Source organism: Rousettus aegyptiacus, unplaced genomic scaffold (genome assembly GCF_014176215.1).
Source record: "Rousettus aegyptiacus isolate mRouAeg1 unplaced genomic scaffold, mRouAeg1.p scaffold_m13_p_1, whole genome shotgun sequence".
NCBI classification, from domain to species: Eukaryota; Metazoa; Chordata; class Mammalia; order Chiroptera; family Pteropodidae; genus Rousettus; species Rousettus aegyptiacus.
This window is the reverse complement of record NW_023416284.1, coordinates 56,292,049-56,312,191: the sequence shown is the minus strand read 5'-3', so window position 1 is coordinate 56,312,191 and position 20,143 is coordinate 56,292,049. Positions and strand designations below refer to the sequence as shown.

Here is a 20,143-nt window from a genome sequence, read left to right as displayed (position 1 = left end):
ATGAATGAACTAATCACTGTTCAGGCAAATAGAAAAGAAAAAAATCCACTGTTGCTCCAAAGATCAAATCTTATCTTTGGCTCACTGCACTGGATCCTTTATTCATGTATCATTTTTACTAGCCATTCCCTGAATCAATCAATATTCATGTTCCCTCTTGGTCTATATATACAACCACTAAATGAAATAATAATGACCCAGGATCTGTTGTATATTAAATCACCAATATCATCACCAAAGGTTTCTTAGAAGTAATGAGGTAATCTGAGCAAAATATGTCAAGTGATCTTAAAAATAAATACAAAAAAAATTAACTATAAGAAATTTTCAATAAGAAGTTGAAAATTTTAAGTATATAGCACATTGCCTTTTGTAATAAATGATAGAATTCATTTACAAACTATGTCCACATACATAGTGTCATTTAAACTTGCAATTCTTACTTCTAAAATAGATATTAACATAATTGCATGTTTGTCAGTTTAAGTCAATGAATATCTAGTGATTACATTGACTACTGAAATGAGTGTTTTGATATTGAGTACTGAAATGAGTGTTACTTCTTTGCTTATTATTTTTCTTATATGTTAATTGTTCCTGTGTTAGGTTCTAAAGGATTATAAAACAGATTAAAATATGCTTGACACCTTCAAAAAATTAATAATCTTCTAAGAATGAAATACACAAGGAAATCACGAAGACCCCCAAATATGAATAACTGCTAAATTCCCAAAGACTTAAAGGTAATAAATGAATTTGTACAAAAATAATGAGAGAAAAGAAATAAAAACAGTTTCTGGACCTGTGTTTCCCTTGAGATGTGTACCTAAATCAGCTAATGACATCCTGATGAAAAGAGTCCAAGACTGAAATCAAGAGCACTCTCTAGAATATCAGCTTAACCTACCACTGTAAGGGTTTGGAAAATTCACAAACATCTACGCTTCAAGTTCAACAATTATATACACGGGTAGAAATATACAATAAATCTACTAGTCCATTATTTTCCCTATAACTCCAATTACAGGTTTATGGTTCTAAATCCATCTAAAGTGACCTTAAGAAAGCTTTTTAGGGGCTACTGCATTATGTTTCATGATGGGCTTATCTCTTCTATCAAAATGTCTCAGCGATGATCCTAATACATTTAATTTTAAAATTACATGTAAAGAAGTTACTATTTCCAAAAATTTTTTTAAACCTACTTACAGATTATTACATCGGTGGCCATAATATAACAATCTGAGGCTTATTCAGCTCACATATTGCACACTCTGCCTCTGTGAGAAAACTACATCTAATCAAAAAGCAAGATGACACTGCGGCCTTCTTCCAGGAAGAGGAAATTCCTGTGCCTTAGCCAGGACCAATCTCCATCAAGGCTTACATTCCATACCATACATACTTGTATCTACAAGCAACACTCAGTATAACAGCATTTTATTGAGCTGTACAGAAGAGAAATATGTCAATTATTTCTCGAAATTAAGTTAACATTATTAGAAATAAAGGTGTAGTCTAAGTGAATGAAAAGAACAGACTTTTCCAGTGGCAGAGTGTCTATGTGGTTGGCATGGCTGATTCCGATAGAGAGCATTAGGAGACAAATGGGAAGGCAAGAGAAATATTCATGGACAGAACTATAAGAAACAGTAATGACTGAGTCATTTTGAATAGTTGTGAAATATTAAAAAATTAAAAACAAAACCTTCATTTAATTCATTAAAAAATTAAAATATATCAAGTTTTACATGTTAGTGCGACTTAACTTCTCAATAGTGAGTGGAGGAGGTGCTATGTGATTTTTACAAAAGGGTTTTTCAACTTGAAAATATAATTTATTAATCTCTTAAAATTTCAAACAACATTAAAGTAGTGACGTTATAAAAAAATGATGTTTAATAAAAAGTAACAAAGGTTATTAAAAGCCTGAGAAAAACTGAATTGAATTATCCAAGCATTGAATTATTTGCCTAGACTCTCTTATTTGTTAAAAGACTAATGTTATTTTTTGCAATGTTTCAATGATTTTAAAAAATTTCAACTCAGAAAACTGAGGAAAATATATCCCATGTTACTACCCCACAAATAAAGAAAAGCTTAAAATTATGCTTAATATGAATAATGAACAATGATAATAACTAGTGATTCTTCAAATCTCTTAAGCTAAAAACTATAAATAGTATTCCATATGTTTGGAAAGATGAGAGGCAAGAAATTATGCAGACTGGTATTAGAGAGCAAGGATCAGTAAACTTTTTCTATAAAGAACTAGACAGTAAATATTTTAGGCTTTAAGAACCATACAGTCTGTCACCACTATACAACTCTGTCATTGTAACACAAAACCCGTCACAGACAATGGGTAATGAATGAGCATGGCTGTGTTCCAGTAAACTTGACTATGAAAACAGCCCGTCAGGGTTAGTTTGCCAATCCCCGCTCTAGAGGAACAGACACAAGATAAAGAAATGAATGCAGTTCAGTCAAGTAATGAACTGACCAATAACCACCAATGTCTGCCAAAATAATCAAATCAACTTTAGTCTGTTATTTTAAGAAATTAATTTAAATGCTAATGTAAAGTTAAATTAACTATGCTAGAATGAGAAAAACAAAATAAAGCAGCATTATACTAACTAAAACAAGTTAGGGTTTCAGTATATGTGTAACAGACTCATATGTACAGCTTAGAGTGTTTAGGGAGAAACTCCAGAAAAGAAAATAAAGGACGTTACCCAATAACCTATCTTACTACTTTGTTTGGCAGGAAAGAATGTAAAACCAATCTAAACAGTCAGTAACAGAAGACTGAAAACGTAACGATGTTTGGACAAGACCCCTGAGGTATTCTACCATTAGTGTGAGGGTTTCAAAAAACTTGGTAAAAGTGGCTTCAAACTCCTGAAGCTTCTGTCACCATTGCTACTCATCCATGTGAAATACTGGATACAGCCCAGTTCCACACTGTATTTAACAGAAAACTGAATTCTAATTTGTTGAATGTCCGCTATAAAGCTAAAATTCTACAAGGCCAAAATCACCAATCAAAAAATTATGAAGTCACAATAAATGCACACATTTCTTATAAATAAGTATTTCTGGAGCTTTTCAATTCCCTACATCATGACTCTCCCCAATCAAAACACTTTATTACTATTACAGTAAATATTTTTATTTTCTGTGATCTAATGTTTCTTAAAATTAAACAGTCATGCTGTAACATACCACAGAATAACATTTCTAAGCTACGATTAATAGGTATCACATGAAAATACATGAAGGCTAAACTTTTCTATCAATTTTACATATAAAACAAAAGAGTGGAGAAGGTTACAAATTTTTAATAAGAGCATTGTATTATGGTAGTAATAATCTAGGTGTTTTACTGGAAGTGAAGTGGATTACTGTAAATGAAATTTTAAAATGTCCTTTCCATTTTACAGATAACACAAAATGACTTTTTTTCATGTCTCTAGCGATAAGGATAAATTTGCCACACATATTTAAATAGTGCCTTCACACTTCCCACCCTGGCTCATGAATTAATAATTCAGTGACATTAATACAAGAAGATAAATGATAAAAAGGTTAAAGCACATGGGCCAACCATACACACATACTTCTTTTAGCACAGTTAATATTTCTCTGCCAATTATAACTAAAATTTTAACAGTTTCAATAGCGTTTTTACAATCTAAGTAGCAGCTTATGCACACACAATTTCACACAATTCAGGCTTAATAAATCTCCTGCTGGTACCAAACAATCATTCTAGGGGATTAAAGTGCAACATCTGTTAACATTAATAATGTTTTATATAGTCATATGTATTAAAGAAGCCTCTACTCTATTATTAGACTCCTAGAAAACCTTCTAGACCAATATACTGATTAAGTGTGAATTATACACATATTCAATTGGTGACTTAAAATAACAAAGAAAAACATTAATGTGAAATGGTAAAAGAAAAAAATCACATCTCCTATAAAGTAATAGATTTTCTTTGAACCAAGCTTGCTGAATGTGCATGAGTGTGCATGTAGATCTAAACACACACAAATGAAATTAGCTCTGTCTCTAACTATAGTTTTTATAACCAAGAATCCTCTGGAGCATTATTCATTTTAAGTCTGGGTAAAATATAGCTTTGCTAGTAGAAAAGGTACTTTATGTTAAGGTGGTGTACATTCACTCACTGTTTTATTGATTCTTTCTCTGAAATGTCTTAATCCCGTCTCATTCCTTTCACTCCCTCCACACTAACCTCTTTCTAAACTTCTGCAAAACTCTCATGGCTGATTTCTCACCGTCCATCCAGCTTGCCAACCTCCATTAGACTAATCTTCCTAATTTCATTCTAAACCATAAAAATGTGCAAAACTGGAACCAATCCTAGAGATCACTTTATATATAAGACAAAAATACTTGGGGTTGTGACTTCACAAAGGCAGATCTCCAAACTGACTGATCTTATATTTTTCCCACAAGTACATATATCATTATCTCATTGTAATTACCACAACAAACGTAGTATCTCTATTTTAACAACAGAAAAATTACAATTGGGGGATGCATAGTACATAGAGAAAGCGTAAAAAAAAGTAAAAATAAAAATAAAAATTTTTTAAAAGGTAGTAAAAAGCAAAACTGGGGAAAAATACCCCAGAGAACTAACTTGAAAAATACTTAATCTAACCCTTTGCTTCTGTCAAACTTTTTTGCTCAGTAATTCTAAATATGTCTTTCAAACTGACTTTTTCTTAAGATTTTTTTTACCCACAATAAAAGTATTTCCCTTCTTTCCAAAAATTCTACAGAGACTTGATAGGTTTAAAAACCACCCATCCCAAAAAGCCAATCTGACCACCTCAAGCTGGAAAAAAACCTTTCCTTCCACAAATTCTTATGGTGATTATCTATGCATTAATTGTATGATAGTTGTTATTGGGTTACCTTATGATTCCTCTTCAACTAAGCTTTGAACTATTTTTAAAATCTCTTTTGTCAAAATCTTCAATATTTATCTTTCTTCTACATATCTCTCTTTAAAACAAAGCAAAAAAATTTTTCAGGACATTTAGTTCAAGGCACTGAGACTGATATTACAAGCAATAGAATGATGCAGAAGATAAGGAAATGGGCCAAGGTGGCAAATAACATTACAAATTACTTTAATGTAATTAAGAGAGTAAGTGCTCCATATGGACCATGGCTTTTGCTCATCACTTCAATCTTGATCCTGATGAGTAGTGTAACATCCTGGTGATGAATACAGTGAATATATAATAAATTGACCAAATTTCTGGAAAATTATAGTAATTTTTAATGTATTTCTTTTTTAGTTAACATCTAAGCTTGAGGTAATTTGGTTTTTGGACCGTAAGAGGCTTACTCTCATCTCTGTAACTTTCTTGGCATACGTATGCTGTTCCTTCTGCCTGGAATCCCTCTGCCACCTGTTCCTTGGCCAACTACAATTCCTTTTCCAAAACTCAGTGTAGGCCCACCACCTGACTATATAGTCCTTCCCCTTCCCTAAATCTCTACCACACACGCCAGGGGAAAACTGCCACTGTGTCCAAAGTATAATGTGCCTAGCACTATCACAAAGTATCTGAAGTATGATTTTCAAATTCTTGTGAGCAAACTGAACAGAAACCATGGCTTTCACATCTATACCCTCAGCGCCAGGTACTCTTGCATAATGCCTTGCAAAAAGCACATAAGAAATGTATTTGACAGAAAGGAAGGTAGGTAAATAGGAAGAAGAGAGTGAGAGGAAGGGACTGAATGAATAAACTATAGGAAGTAGCAAACATAAATAACAGAAAGGATAAAGAAAAGTGAATGGAATTCAGAAACTGAAGTGTAAAATTGAAACATATTTTTTTAAAAACTAGAAAAAAACTTAAGATATCGCCTAGAATACATTTTCAAGGAATTTTTTTCATACTTCAATTTTTTTAATTAAATGTTTAATTAAATATTGAGAAATGCCCATTTAAAACACAAAAAAATAAAAATGGCTATCTTTCAGGAAGTTTAACTTACCACTGTTTGGCATAAAATACATTATAATTTTTACCATTTATAAGAGTCAAATAAACCCCTCTCAAGGAAGGGTTTTAAAAACCTCGGTTTTAAAAACTGAGCCTCCTCATTCTAAGAGTAAGGAAGCAGACAGGTCCACAATTAGTAGGAAACAAAACCTGCAACTCAGGGCCAACTAAATTCCAACAGAATAATCTCTTGAAAATATTTGAACATTTAATAGTGTCTACAAAAACAACTTATAATTTAAAATATTAAAAATAATTTAAAACTTTTTAAAAGTATTATAAAACATGAACTTATATAAAATTATATTTTAAAAACCTGATAAATTTGATTTTAAATAAAAAGAGGTTCAGGGAAATAAACAAATTTGATGTTTATTTTCAAAGTACACTAAAATTACAAGATAATTACTATTGCAAAAATTTTTGTCAAGTAGGCTTCCACGCTTACAGATTTTGCTATCAATATTTTGATTCTGAGAAAACACTATTTCCAACAGTAAAATTCCTCTACAGAGTGAACATTTTTAAATAGAGGACAACATATGGGTACAATACTTTTATCACTATTCAAAACAGAGAACGAATAAGTTGAAATTCACATCTCTTTTCTCCGAAATTATGAGGCTGACATTAGCATTCCAATACCAATCTTGGGCTTATGTCTCACACTCTATATGAAAAAACAGTAAATTTCACACTGGGAATTAATCTTCAGCCATCTGATATTGCCTATAATGCATGCAGCACTATAATTTTGTGTTTTAGGTTTGTTTGGTTTTCTTTAGTATTTATGACTTACTGAGGCTGTTGAAAAACCATGGTGACGTCTAAATTCCTTTCTCAGACCAGAATTTGCAATTTAATCACTTTAACATATGAATTAAACAATACTGACAATAAAACAGCAGCTTGTTTACAGAAAGATATCTGAATGTTAAATATGAAATTTAACAGGTTTTAATCATTAGACTCTGTCAATAATGTAATATATATGTCTGTCCTAATTTAGAAAGACACGTTTCTCACATAACGCTCATCAAACTAAATATAAGAAATTGTTCTGACATTTCATTAAACTAAAATCTTGAAACCCTACAGCTACGATGTATAGATTTAGATCTTATTAATACTTTACATCAAACCATAGTTACCATTCAGTTTCATACAATGCAATTTATAGTGGTCATCTGCTGTGACTGCAAGAACACAATGAGATTTTAATCGGATTTTAATATGTCACTAGAAGACATTTTGGAAGGCAAACGACCACCACCTCCCTCCAAAAAAGCTACCATTTCACAAAGCAAAGGCGAAGATAATCCACCTGTGATATCTACCCACTGAAGAAAGGAATTTGGAAGAAAGGCTCCTGGAATACTAGAAAATGTCCCTGATGCTAAAACTTGAGCCACCTTTGCTAAAAGTTTATATGAGATAGTAAATGCTATTGTTTGTTTGCTAAGTGACTAAATGGTTATATCATGGATTTATTAAAATATTTTGCTGAAAGTTCTTTACATAATTTATCTTATCACCATTAAAAATGTCTTTTTAAACATTTCTATAATATTATGGTTTCCTTAACCAACTAAATAAAATTCACACTACAGTATCAACAACCATATTTAGTTAATCTCCCTTTAATTCATGTTGATTACCTTATGCAAATCTACGTCTTCAACATAACTGATCCATCACCAGTCAGAAAAAGAAGTCAGCCTTCATATTAGGACATGTGCTGACAAGTATCCTCTTCTGACTTCCTTTTAAAGTTGGTAATACATGGGAGAATCCTAATCTTTGAGATGATCTGAGGAAAGGGATATGGAGCTATGATTAAGGGAGAAGAACTACAAAAAAGAATCTTACTTGCATGTTTTCCATATGGTAATTCAATCAGGCATCAATTATAAAAGCAAAATGAAGAAAACTATATCCTCTTTGCTTAATCACATAGTAAAAGTAGAAGCAGAAAATACTGAGATTTCCAGGTGGATGGGAAAAGATCAACATTTCCTGTTTTCAATATCGGAACATCCACTTTGACAAAGGTGAGTCAGGTCAGTCACTGATTTACATCTAAAGAAAAGAGCAATGATAACAGAAACCCTGTAAAAAAAATACTAGAAAATTCTAAGCATAATTGAGAAAAGGAGGAAGAATCTCTCAAACAAAAACTACAGAAAAAAATGGAACAAATATAGAGTGAAGATGAATTCTAAAAGACATAAGCCACTTAAATATGTAAACCAATGTGAACCAAATTTAGTCCACATCAATAATAATAAGCATTTACTAAGAGCTTTCCATCTACGCGGCTCTATTAAGCAATATGATAAAAGCATCATGCACATTATCATATGGAAGCAATAAAAACTTTTGGATTAGCATGGGGAAAAAAAAATCAGTTGTTTCATTATTACCTTTATCATTCCTACATCCATGACAGGACTATGAAACTAGTGAGGTTCTAGAGCAAGTTACTGTGATCTTCCTTACCATAATAATTGTTCAAAAAAATATACTGAGTGCCTACTCTGAGTTAATCACTGTTGATAGGTGCTGATAGGTACTTTTAGTTGTTGTTCAGCCTCGTTACCCATAATTAGCCAGATACGAAGGATCTGCTATAAAACCTAAAAGTTATCGCAAGTCTAAATAACTGAAAATCTATTGAGGAAATACTTTCATTATTCTTATAATGAACAAGATGTACCTGGGAAATTTCCTGTGTACCAACAGAATCAATGTATAAGTTCATGATACCAAGAGAGAAAGCCACAGTAAACTGCCATAAATTTTTTTTAAAGCCTCCGACTCCTAAACTTTCAGAAAAGAGGCTAGCATCTAAAGAAACCTAAGAATAACAAATAAGTTGGTTAAAGAGCTGTTAAGGATGTCATGAAAATGACCTTGAACAAAGAGAACATCTCAACAGGTCTAATCCTTACAAAATATTCTTTCACAAATAAAGATTCTCTCTAACCAGATTATAGTAACTGACTTTTACAGTCTTGGTTACTTTATAATATAGAAACTTCAAATACAAATAAACAAACAAAAAACCTAAATCTTACAGCCTTAAATTCACATAAAATTTTCACTTTAATCAGCACTTTAAAATACATGAATAATCATTTATAAACATACATAGGTATATGCTCGATGTTTTTTTGAAAGATTTATAAAGCAAATTTTTTTTTTTTTTTTTTTTTTTTTTTTTTTTTGCGAACATCACATTAAAAATATACCTATCAACCTGACACAATCTTGGGCGCAGCTGGTTTTCTTTTGGTTTAATGCGTGCACCTCAAAATATTGTCAGAAAAATGGGCTCGCTCCCTGTCCCTGGCCTTCAAGGAGGCTAAGGGCAAGAATGAACAATCTGTCTAGAACCTAGGTTTTGATTCCTAGGGTCTTCCTATATCCCACATTCATTTAGTCACCAAATTCTCTCCCATCCTTACAAAAATCTTCCCATATGTTTACTGCCATCGCCTCTCACCTTGACCATTATATACCTTCCAATTAGGTTTTCTATTTCCTCCAGTATTTCCCCACTCTAGTTTAGTGGTTATACCATTCTGAGAGTTAGCAAATTAAATTTATTTGCTTTCTCAGTCAACAAATATTAACAACTTTTATAGTACGCATAATAAAATCTAATCTTAGCAGATTAGGCTCTTTAATAACATGTCCTAAACTAGTATCCTAGTTTCATCTCTTTCCACTGCCTATGCTTGTCATACTTTCCATACATACTCTTTAAGGCATCATTTTCTGCCTCATTTTCACTGCCTTTATCTCTAACCTGTCTTCCTCAAAAATCCTTCATCTGACAAAATTCCCCTCTCCCTTCAAATCTACAAATATGGGGTCTCTTTGCCACATTACTTACTCATTTTGAATACACTTGAGCTACCCTGTATTTCCACAACCTTTCCTCTACATTTCATCTTGGCATGTCATTAAAGTATACTTTATATTATAATTATTTATGAAAATGTGTTTCTCTTCTGAGATTATAAGCACCTAGAGAACACAGTACTTCTACAGTACATTTTGCCAGGCAGGGCCTTAATAAATGGCTATTCATCTAAAATGACTAGAATTAAAGCCTAGAAGTTAATGGATAACTAGATTAAATGTGCTTATAGATAAAATTGTTCTTGTAAAGGGCAAAATGTAATCAATATTTTAAAATACAGATTTTAAGACCAATGCCAGCAAATGCATACTTTTGGTCTGGCAATTTTGGCAAACAGTGCTAGAAGTTCTGTCATGTTTTTAAAGCCACATGTGCTGCCATAATAACCTCTGTGGCACGGTAGGAAACCAAAAATAACATCTTGAAAGTAAAATCCAAGGCATTATAAATGCTGTGAATTAGTAAAGTTAATCCAAGTCCTCACCTGTCATTTATACACATGCAACATTGTTGGGAATGCTTGCTCTGAAATACAGAAAAGTATAATGTACTTTTAGAAAATGTCCCACATATGAAATAACAGATTTTCAAAAAATAATTTGCATATGATTTTTATTTTATTGGGACTCTCAAAAGAATTCTTACATATAGTAATAATTTTCTAGTACTGTGCATGCATCTTAATACAGTGTATCAAAACTGAGAGAGGTAGGGTTAATGGCAAAAACTGAATCATACTGGCTTGGTGGTTATTGTCTGGCTGAGAGAAAACTACAGATTACACAAAATAGAAGGGTGACAAGGCTGCCAAAAATTAAGACTGACTCCATTCAAATATACCTTTATGATCTTAGTTGTATCCTTTCAATGTCCCTATAAATGAAAAGTCGGCTTAAGTAGTTTTAGATGTATTAATAAACTCTTGAATGTAAATTAATTCCAAAGACGGGAACATCTGCCATGCAGTTAAACAACCAAAGATAAAGGCAAAATACTGATTGTTACAGTTAGAATTAAGAACGATTTTCTATTTTCTAAAACTTGTAATATTTATATATATTAAACCAAAAACTGTGCTGTTCTAGATTTATTGATCTGCTGTGCTTGTGCAGAATCAATAAAGCTCAAAGTCCATATAAAGAAAGCTCACTATTAAAGAAAGGAAGCTTCTAATTTCCATTGCATTGTTAAAATTTTTTTCAATCTCTCCATTAATCTTGTAACAACAATAAAAACAGACTGATGTCCTGCCTTTACAGCTGTTTCTATATACCATTGTGAGAGGTGATTTAAAAAAATTTAACCTGGATGTTAAACTCCTAAATTTCATCGATTTTTAACTGCATGTTAAAATGATATAAAATATTGATGTTTTAATAAGGAATTAATATTCAAATAGATTAAATGGAGCTTTAAAAATTCAGAGAGGTACAGTGATACTATTCAAAATTTAACCTTTATAAGCAGTGTTAATGAAAATTTTAACTAGCCAAATTTATATACTGTTTCCTGGAACTCTACCTAGTATTTTTTAGTTTAACTTTCAACTACTTAAATTGATACGTGTTATAGTTCTCTATCTAAAAGTCTATCTTTAAACATGGTTGCATACACTTTTTTACTTTAAAATATCTTTTATGCAATAAATTAAAGTTGACAAATTAAAGCAATTAAATTACCACAAAAATTTATCTACATCTTAGATTCTAATAGAAAAGGAGATAAGAAGAGAAAAATCACTTAAGTGATACTTACGTCTGATACATAATGCAATAATTTATATGTTTAGGTAACAAAGAGAGCCCTATTTTCAGATCTCATTTCAAAAAAATGAGATCAAGACAATGATAAATCCAGCCAAGAACTAATACATATATTTGCTTTACCACATTTTGGTTGAAACGAATATAAATAAAACAAAGTAGGACAGCAGGCCAATCACAGGCATAATTTGTGCTATGTAGTTGCCCATACATATGTATATATACATTCCTCAGTTTGTCACCTGACACACTTCAATGAAAAATTTCTATGTTTTACCTGAGAAAAAAGTACATGAAATAAAATTTCTATTTTGTAGGTTGAATAAGAGCAGACAATTATAAAAAGGTTGCTTGTGTTATAATAAATAATTGATTATTTGACCAAATATTAAAAACATCTTTTATAAGAGATGAATAATGCCAAACATGAAAGTATGGCAAATAGCCCATTGAGAGCTTAATATATATTAAGTCATACTGAAACGCTCTGAAGACTACCACCATATCATTCCGCATTAAATAAAAAATGTTCACAATGATACTAATCCCTAAATTTATATCTTGGCTCTTTTTAGGAAGATAAACAGCAGCTTTCCTTGGGAAGTCAAGTGAAAGATGTGATTTCTTTTTTAAAAGAGAAGGCCCTCAGCCATCATTTTAGAAATAAGTAACTTCAAATTATTAAAATATCTAAAGAAAACATGCTATCAGTAGAAATAGCAAAAATTATAAAACAATATACAAGATATTGAAAAGATGTTCATAAGAACAGTGCAAAAAAATCTGATATCAAATTTATAAATACATGAGTTCGTAATGACTAATAAACAGACAAAATCGATTTTTAATAAAGTAAGCTAACAAATTAAAGCTATTTTTTAGTTTATTTTCAATTAAAAGTTAACACTGTGATTTAACTGCAACCTTGTGGATTTACTCCTCTTGATTTCCACAGAATTAACAGGCAATATAGAGAAATGAGGCTATTAGTGTATGTAATCTACAAGGTTCTCAATATCCTTAGAATACTTAAGCAATGGTTACTTTACAGGCTATTCGATTTAGTATGGTTCTAAAGAGCTCTAATTCTTACTCTGCAATTTTTTAGGAATACTCAGACCATTAAGAATCAATTCTAAATGTTTTTGAAAAGCACAACTCTAGAAAATATGAATTCTAAGATACTTAAGATTAGTCTCTAAATTTTTTTACCATGTAATATTATTAACAGACTAATAATTGTTTTAAAAGACATCTATTCTTAATGAAACCAATGATAGTTTTCCAGGCTGAAATGTTGGGAGAATTTATGTACTTCTTCACATTTTTGTACCACAGTACAAGGGAATTAGTAAGAAAATAAAAAAGTGACTACATTAAAATAGGTAAAGTATAAAAGTTATATCGACCACCAAGTTTATAATTGTCATCCATTTTATAAAATATTTTATAAGCATGAATCAACCTCAAACTCTTGCAAAGAACACAAAGATAGAAAAGTGCTTTTAAAATGTATTCTTAAATACTTTAATGCATTGCAGTTGCTATCTGAACCTCACGTGGCAAAGAGGTAAAACATACATTTTCTTGAAGTGTAATTCAAATAACTGCAACGGTCCAGGTTCTTTTTGCATTAGCCAATAGCTATTGCGGGCCAGTTATTACTACTAAGACATAAAGTATTTGTTACGATGCTCTCATAAATAGTAAAATGCTGGGCTAAGCCATTTCCTTATAACTAAACTAACTTGTTATTTAGGGTGTCTGATAATAGCAATTGCCTTTCTGTTTTGACTTACAATTGATTCCAAAAAAATGCTTTTGAACCAATAATCTGATTTAATGAGCATTAAATATAAACTCATTTTTAAAAAGTTACACAAAAATGCAATGATTAAATGGTTTTTTTAAAATATAAATCCCAAAAGATGCAGTTTTACTAATCATATTTATATTAAAATATGAAAATCATGTAAATGAGACAAATTATCCAGAAGTAGAAAATATTATTTTTAATTTCAGAGATTTCCTTAATTGTTGTGTTTACTTTTATGTAAAGATAATACAGTGACATTTAAATTATGGAGAAATTTTGTGATACCCTACAATTTATTCTTTTTTAACATGAACAGAAATTTGATATTCTAAGATTTTAAGATTTCACTCTTCGGTACAGCTCTGAATTAGCAACATCATTTGAATGCCACAAAATCATACTAAAGTGTAAGTAATAAAAAGTAGTCTTCTAAACCTTTGTTATTTAGTTTGATGAAATCAAAAAGACAAAAAGGAATGCCTTTGAAACATATTTTTAAAAAGCAAGGAAAACTAATATATCGACTTTTATAATTAAAATAAAAACATTAATTTGTAAATCCTGGTAATAAGGCAATTTAAAAACCATTTTTTCCAACATAGTTATTAAAACATGCAGATTCAGTTTTGCATTCCAGACTCTTCAAATAGGTATATACATTTTTGGATATTTTTTAGTTGCATGTTTTGTTAACTTCCCTTCAAACTGCTAACATGTTAGGATATCTGACACTTGGTTCAAAGAGTATAAAAATGTATCAGCTTTTTTTAACTAAAAACTTCCACTTTTATATTTAAAAAGATAATTTCAAATCTATTTTCATAACATATTTTACCCTTATCTGTAGAATCACTCTTCATTCATATTATATTCTGCTCATAATACAGCTTTTTTAAATCTACTCAGATGCAACAACAATTAATACATACACATTTACTCAACAGATACAAATGAGCAAAGAATGATATACCATAATTCATATTATTTTGATTACTCAAAAATATTTAATAAAAATTTCTTTGATTATTTACAAAGAATATCAGGGTTATTTTAAAACAAGCTGCAGATCAATTAACTTTCTTGTTATAAATGTCCCCAATATAACAATACTTTTACAATAACTTTTCAATAATACATTTTCTTTGCAATGGATTCAAACTTCACTAATTTTAAAAACTACTCAGTAGTCTACCTTCGAATTTAAGACAGAACCAGTAGAACTTACCCTAGCTGTGCCTTTCCAATAACCTCACAGAAGTTATGCACTCCCTGACAGTTACTGTTCCCATTGTAACAATTTTCCTGAAATGAATTCTCTAGTAACCCTTACCTCACTGTGGAGGGAGGTGTGGTATTTGAGAGAAAAGGATAATGAACTGTAATATTAGATTCCACTTTCCTGTGCCTTTTATATTTAGACCAACTATGATAAGAAATCTCTATCATTTTAAGAACGCAAAGTTGGCAATACAGAATGCCTATCAATAATTCTATAGAAAAGGAGCATTTGTATACTTTTGTGAAACATACCATCATAATCCTATTGAAGTGTAATTGCTGCTGCAAGCAGTCTCACCCTGATATGAAAATGCTCTGCATAAATGTAGCATAGACTTGTTAAGATAATACATGACCATGCTGACAGGGTAATACTTATATAAAAGCCCATGCCAGTACCATAAATCTCTTTATTAGACAAGTTTCCATACTCAGAGGGTCATTCTGTGCAACAATAACAATCTGGCTTTTCATATTAGTAAAGAATAGCTAATAAAATAATAAATCCACAACAATAGATTTCATTAAGAATCAAAGCCTCTTAAAATACAAAGTAAATATTTTCATTTATCATATCATTCCTTGGAAACTAAGGAAAAATGAACCATTACATCTCTTTTCATAGATGCATAAGTAGAAAACCTTTTTTTTCCAAGTAAATTCTGAAATAACTTCACTATACCAAAACGTGAAAAATAATTTTAGTAGAATTTAATATAATATCCCAGCCTTAAAGTTCCTGACCAAGTATAAGCACATAAGGTGAAAAATTTTGCCAATATGATCCAAATGATCCTAAAGGCTTTTTTTCCAGCTCGATTATCAAAACACCTGACCGCAAAACTCTCAAGTATTTCTGAGAATGCAGCTTTTGATTTCTTAGAAATTAAGGTGACACAGCGTTCATAAATAGAATTGTTTTTAATCAAGTACTATCTATCTTGCCTGCATTCACTTTTTTCCAAGTAAGTCAGCAGTTTTAAGTACTACTGATAGTTTCCCAGTTTAAATTTCACTGTACTAGTCAGTACAGTATTGCACAAGTCAGTAATCCAAAGTGATCATTTTTTTAAGAAAAGAACATATGAAAGTCATCTAATTTGATGTTAATTAAAGGTAGAGAAATGTAACTTACTACTGCTTAGTGATTGTTTTATAAATTTTACATAATCCAGAACATTTTCTTTAAAATTTGAATATTTCTTTTAACAATTATTAGTTATTTAAGCAAGACATGGCTCTGCAGTCATCCTCCCAGAGCTCAAGTCAGCCAATAAAAAAGTAGAAGCTCAAAATGAATCTGATTATTTATCTTCATAATCTTTCAAGTTATTTTTACTAATTAAGAAAAGGTAAAAAGGACATTTGTTAATCTATGAATATCGGAAATAATAAATACCTGGCATTTATTATATTAAATTTCACTATAATTGGCTAATCACAAATGCTTTTCTTAGAACAATTTTTCTCAAATGAAAATAAAAAATATGTTGATACAATATAATTTTCAAATGAGAAATTACCAATTTATACTTCCTTGATTATTTTATCTCATATACAAGCTCCCTCTGCAGGTAGTAACAAGGGTTAGCAAAAATATTCAAAACATGTAGGCAGTTGCAGGTCATTATTGTATAAAAATACTGTTATCTAGCACTGTTCCCTCCTCCTTACCAATTATCTGATTAAAATACTTGCTCTTGAAAATTTGTGGTTCAACATGATTATTCTTATCCCTCATCTTGGTTAAGAATGCAGCTTGAGCAGGCAAGAAACACTAACTTTTCGCAGTCACCCAAGAGCTAATCTCACAAGGTGTATTTCAAGGAAAAGAAAACATTACCTCGCTTACACAGCACCAGCCTAAAATAACAGACCACCCAAAACAAAGCCTATCTGTCCAACCTGTTTGTCTGATGCATCTTCTGATTGCAAAGTAAACAATCAAAGGCATTTTGGGATCAATTTATAGTAAAAGATGAAAGATAAATTTTAAATGAATGCAGTAACAAGTACATTTTCTACATATTTGGAATAATCTAAAACTTAAAGCTGGAGAGTATTTACTTGTGAAAAATAAACCTATTTTCATTAATTCATTACAAAAAGGAAACTGATTTTGTTTGCAAAATGTTCTTTACCCCTCCGTAATATTTTTTTCTGAATTTGTTTTAGATTTGTTTACATACTCCCCTCTGTCATATTCCTTTCCCTAGGTGAACAGAGGTAAGGTACACCCCTGCCAAGGAAGAAAAAAAAAAAAAGTTAAGAACCATTTTAAGGTCTTGGGGACAATGTATTACCAAAGAAAATTGTTGCAAAACAATGTTTGACATCCCCTCTTTTAAGATGTCCCCCTTGCAGAAATTTGAGGCAAATTTGGTTTGACTTACCTATAAATGAACTAACAAGCTTATAAAAGCAATTTTTTAAAAAATTAATATCCTTATTAAACAACAGAAAATTATAAAAGATGTACTAACTTTCATGCTAAAACATACAGAAATATGCAGAGGTATCAGTCATATTTTTCCATTTAATGGAAACATGGTTAAGGGAAAAGGTAATTATAAAAGCAGTGTTTTTAGGGAGTTTTTACTTAAAAAAATAAAATTGTTTCACTTATATTTTTATATATTGAGGCTGCAGACCTAGTTTAAAACCAACAATATTAAAAGTGGCTTCCATCAAGGCTCTGGGTATAACACACAGCATTTGCAGCAGAAAAAACAAAGGGGAGAATGCCCCTATTACCGTCTATACAGTTCTCAAAAGGAAGCACGAAATATCCAAACAGTATCTCTCTCATGACAAAATAGAGAACTTTGAAAAGAATGAAAACAGTTAAATGTCAGTAAAAATGAAAATGTCAAGGACATCATAAGTTTAGTAAATAATTTTTGTTGATGCATATGAAACAAATTGTAGTTTTAGAATTACGTCCATCTTTTTTAAAATGAAAAACAATGTATGTAAAATGCATTAATTCTTCATTTAATCTATTAAACTTTTGTCAAATTCTATGAAAATACGTACAATCACTGGGATGCAAATGCATAAGCTTACAACATCACCAAAATTAATGTGTTCCAAATCGTGTTGGACGTTAACTACAGAACTACAGAAAAGCCAGATTTTAAGAATTAAAATACACCACAAGCACTTTGAGATTAAGAACACAAAGATGAATGGATAAAATATCATATAAAAATGTGTTCTATAACTTCTAATTAGTAACCACAGTAATAAACAGTAAATAATGGTAGGCTTTTAATGCAGAGGAATAAAATTTCCATATGGAAGGCACCACGGGAATAAAGAACTAATTCCAAATCGAAATACTCTGCTTCAAAGTAAAGACACAAAGAAAATCATTTCAAAATTATTGTCATGAAAAATTGTAATTGAAAACTGATTAAATCAATATAATCTACATAAAACAGAAATATATCAACTAAAGACACTATCTAAAATCTTGTAATGATTCATCCGATGCATGGAGAATCAATGTCATAGTATTTAATTTTAAGATTAAATGATGACAATCAGAACTCAGATTATAAATGAAATAGAATTCTCTTTTGCTTTCTCTATAGATACACCATTGACGAACCTCTACAAGGGAAAACATCGGTCAAAAGCAAGATTACCCCCAGCTTGCCCCCAGCACTCAAGAACCATTTTTGACAGTAATTGGGGTTAGATTATTCTGTCATCTAAATCCAGAGCAACAATCTGAGGTGTGGACTGATGTGAAATACCTACAAAACGATGCAAAGTTTGGATAGAACAAGCATATCATGGTCCAAAAGACTGGAATGATCTTTGAGAACAAAACAGAGATTAAATAAGTCATATATTTTTCAAAATCAGTTTAAAAACAGCTATCTCAATCATACATAGTTCACATTTTAAACTTATATTTGCACTAATTTTTAGCCAATAACCTGTCAATTTTGACATATACAAAGGAAAAGACAATTTGCACAGTTATTATGTACATGTGTATACATATATATTTTGACCAAGACAGGAATTCAAGATTAACTAATAACTGAAGGAATAAAACTAAATTCTTTTTCTTTTATTAAGAGCCTCATGGTGCATTCTTCTTCACTACAATGGCTAAAGATTTTTTTTCCAGAAAAAGACACAAGGTTGTATCTGGTCTTGCTCTACCAAACTAATGTGTTTAATTGATTTAAGTCTAATGCTAACCATCTTTACAACTTCTCCCATCCCTCATGGCTGAGAACTAAGTTCATTTTTATTTCTTTTTATATTATCAGATAAAAAGAAATTTTTAAGTTACTTAATGCATCTTAAAACAGAATTAAAATTTGGTCATTATTTCAAGAAGTTAACTTCTACTTAACTACTTAACTTGCCTGCTTTTTAATATTATTTCTACTTTTATTAAAGTATTGAGTCTATTCTCTAAAAAAAAAAAAAAAAAGTCTCCCAAAGATTTTTCAGCTTTTAAGTATGCTTCTTTTAAGGCAACTAATTTCAATACTGAAATTCGGAGATTAAGGTGTAATCCCTGTGTGTGAATTTTAATGTTTTTAATGTACTTCTTACAGATTGGAAAAATCAATGACAAGACCAACAAGGGCTCATTTTGCTCAGCATACGTTCTGTCAGGTAGTGATTAATGCTGTGCTCTGTAGAGGGAGACATTACATCCGGGCTAAAACAGACCTAAATTTTACCCTCAGGCAGAAATCTGATTTAAACATCTCTATTTAAAGTGACATTTGTCCTCCCTTTTCAACTGGTTTCCCCAGAAATTCCAGGAAGTTGACTTCATGACCTAAAAACAGTCGGGTGGCTGTAAGCAGCAGTTGTGCCTGTTCCTGCACTTTGGAAAATCTGGGTGCCAGAATGAATCAAGGTGGTTGGTAGGTAATAACCAGGTGTCCAGCTATCTGCAATGATAAATTCCATGTCACTTCACCGTCACAAGTTTTTAAGTTTTAGAGTTCCATATAATTCAAGTCAAGAGTAAAAACTTCTAATATGTGTTTCTGTTGCTGATAATGACCTATCTCTGCTAACTATAGTGATATTTCACTATGCTGATCTGAAATATCAACTGATTGCAAATTTTAGAAATCCAGAAAATCAACTAAAAAAACAAACCTCTAAAACAAATGAGAATATGCAAGTGGAAACAGTTCCTTCTAGGTCATATAACAGCTTCCATAAAAAGAAAAGGAAAAAGGAAAAAAAGTTCACATGACAAAAGTCACCAAGTAAACAAGATGTATGCATATTAAAACAAGCACCAATATCC

At 30.9% G+C, this 20,143-nt stretch overlaps 1 protein-coding gene across 16 annotated transcripts in view; it reads right to left on the bottom strand.

Annotated features, from left to right (window-relative positions):
* The window catches only part of ADGRL2 (adhesion G protein-coupled receptor L2), a 450,339-nt gene that overhangs the window by 151,053 nt on the left and 279,143 nt on the right, over positions 1 to 20,143 (bottom strand). Inside the window, exon 1 of one of the 16 annotated variants that reach the window (XM_016145383.2) lies at positions 7,721 to 9,114. The exons of the other annotated variants lie outside the window; for them this stretch is intronic. The gene's annotated coding sequence lies outside the window, so the exon portion shown is untranslated. Of the gene's footprint in view, positions 1 to 7,720; positions 9,115 to 20,143 lie in introns of those variants that run through there. 16 annotated transcript variants of the gene reach the window in all.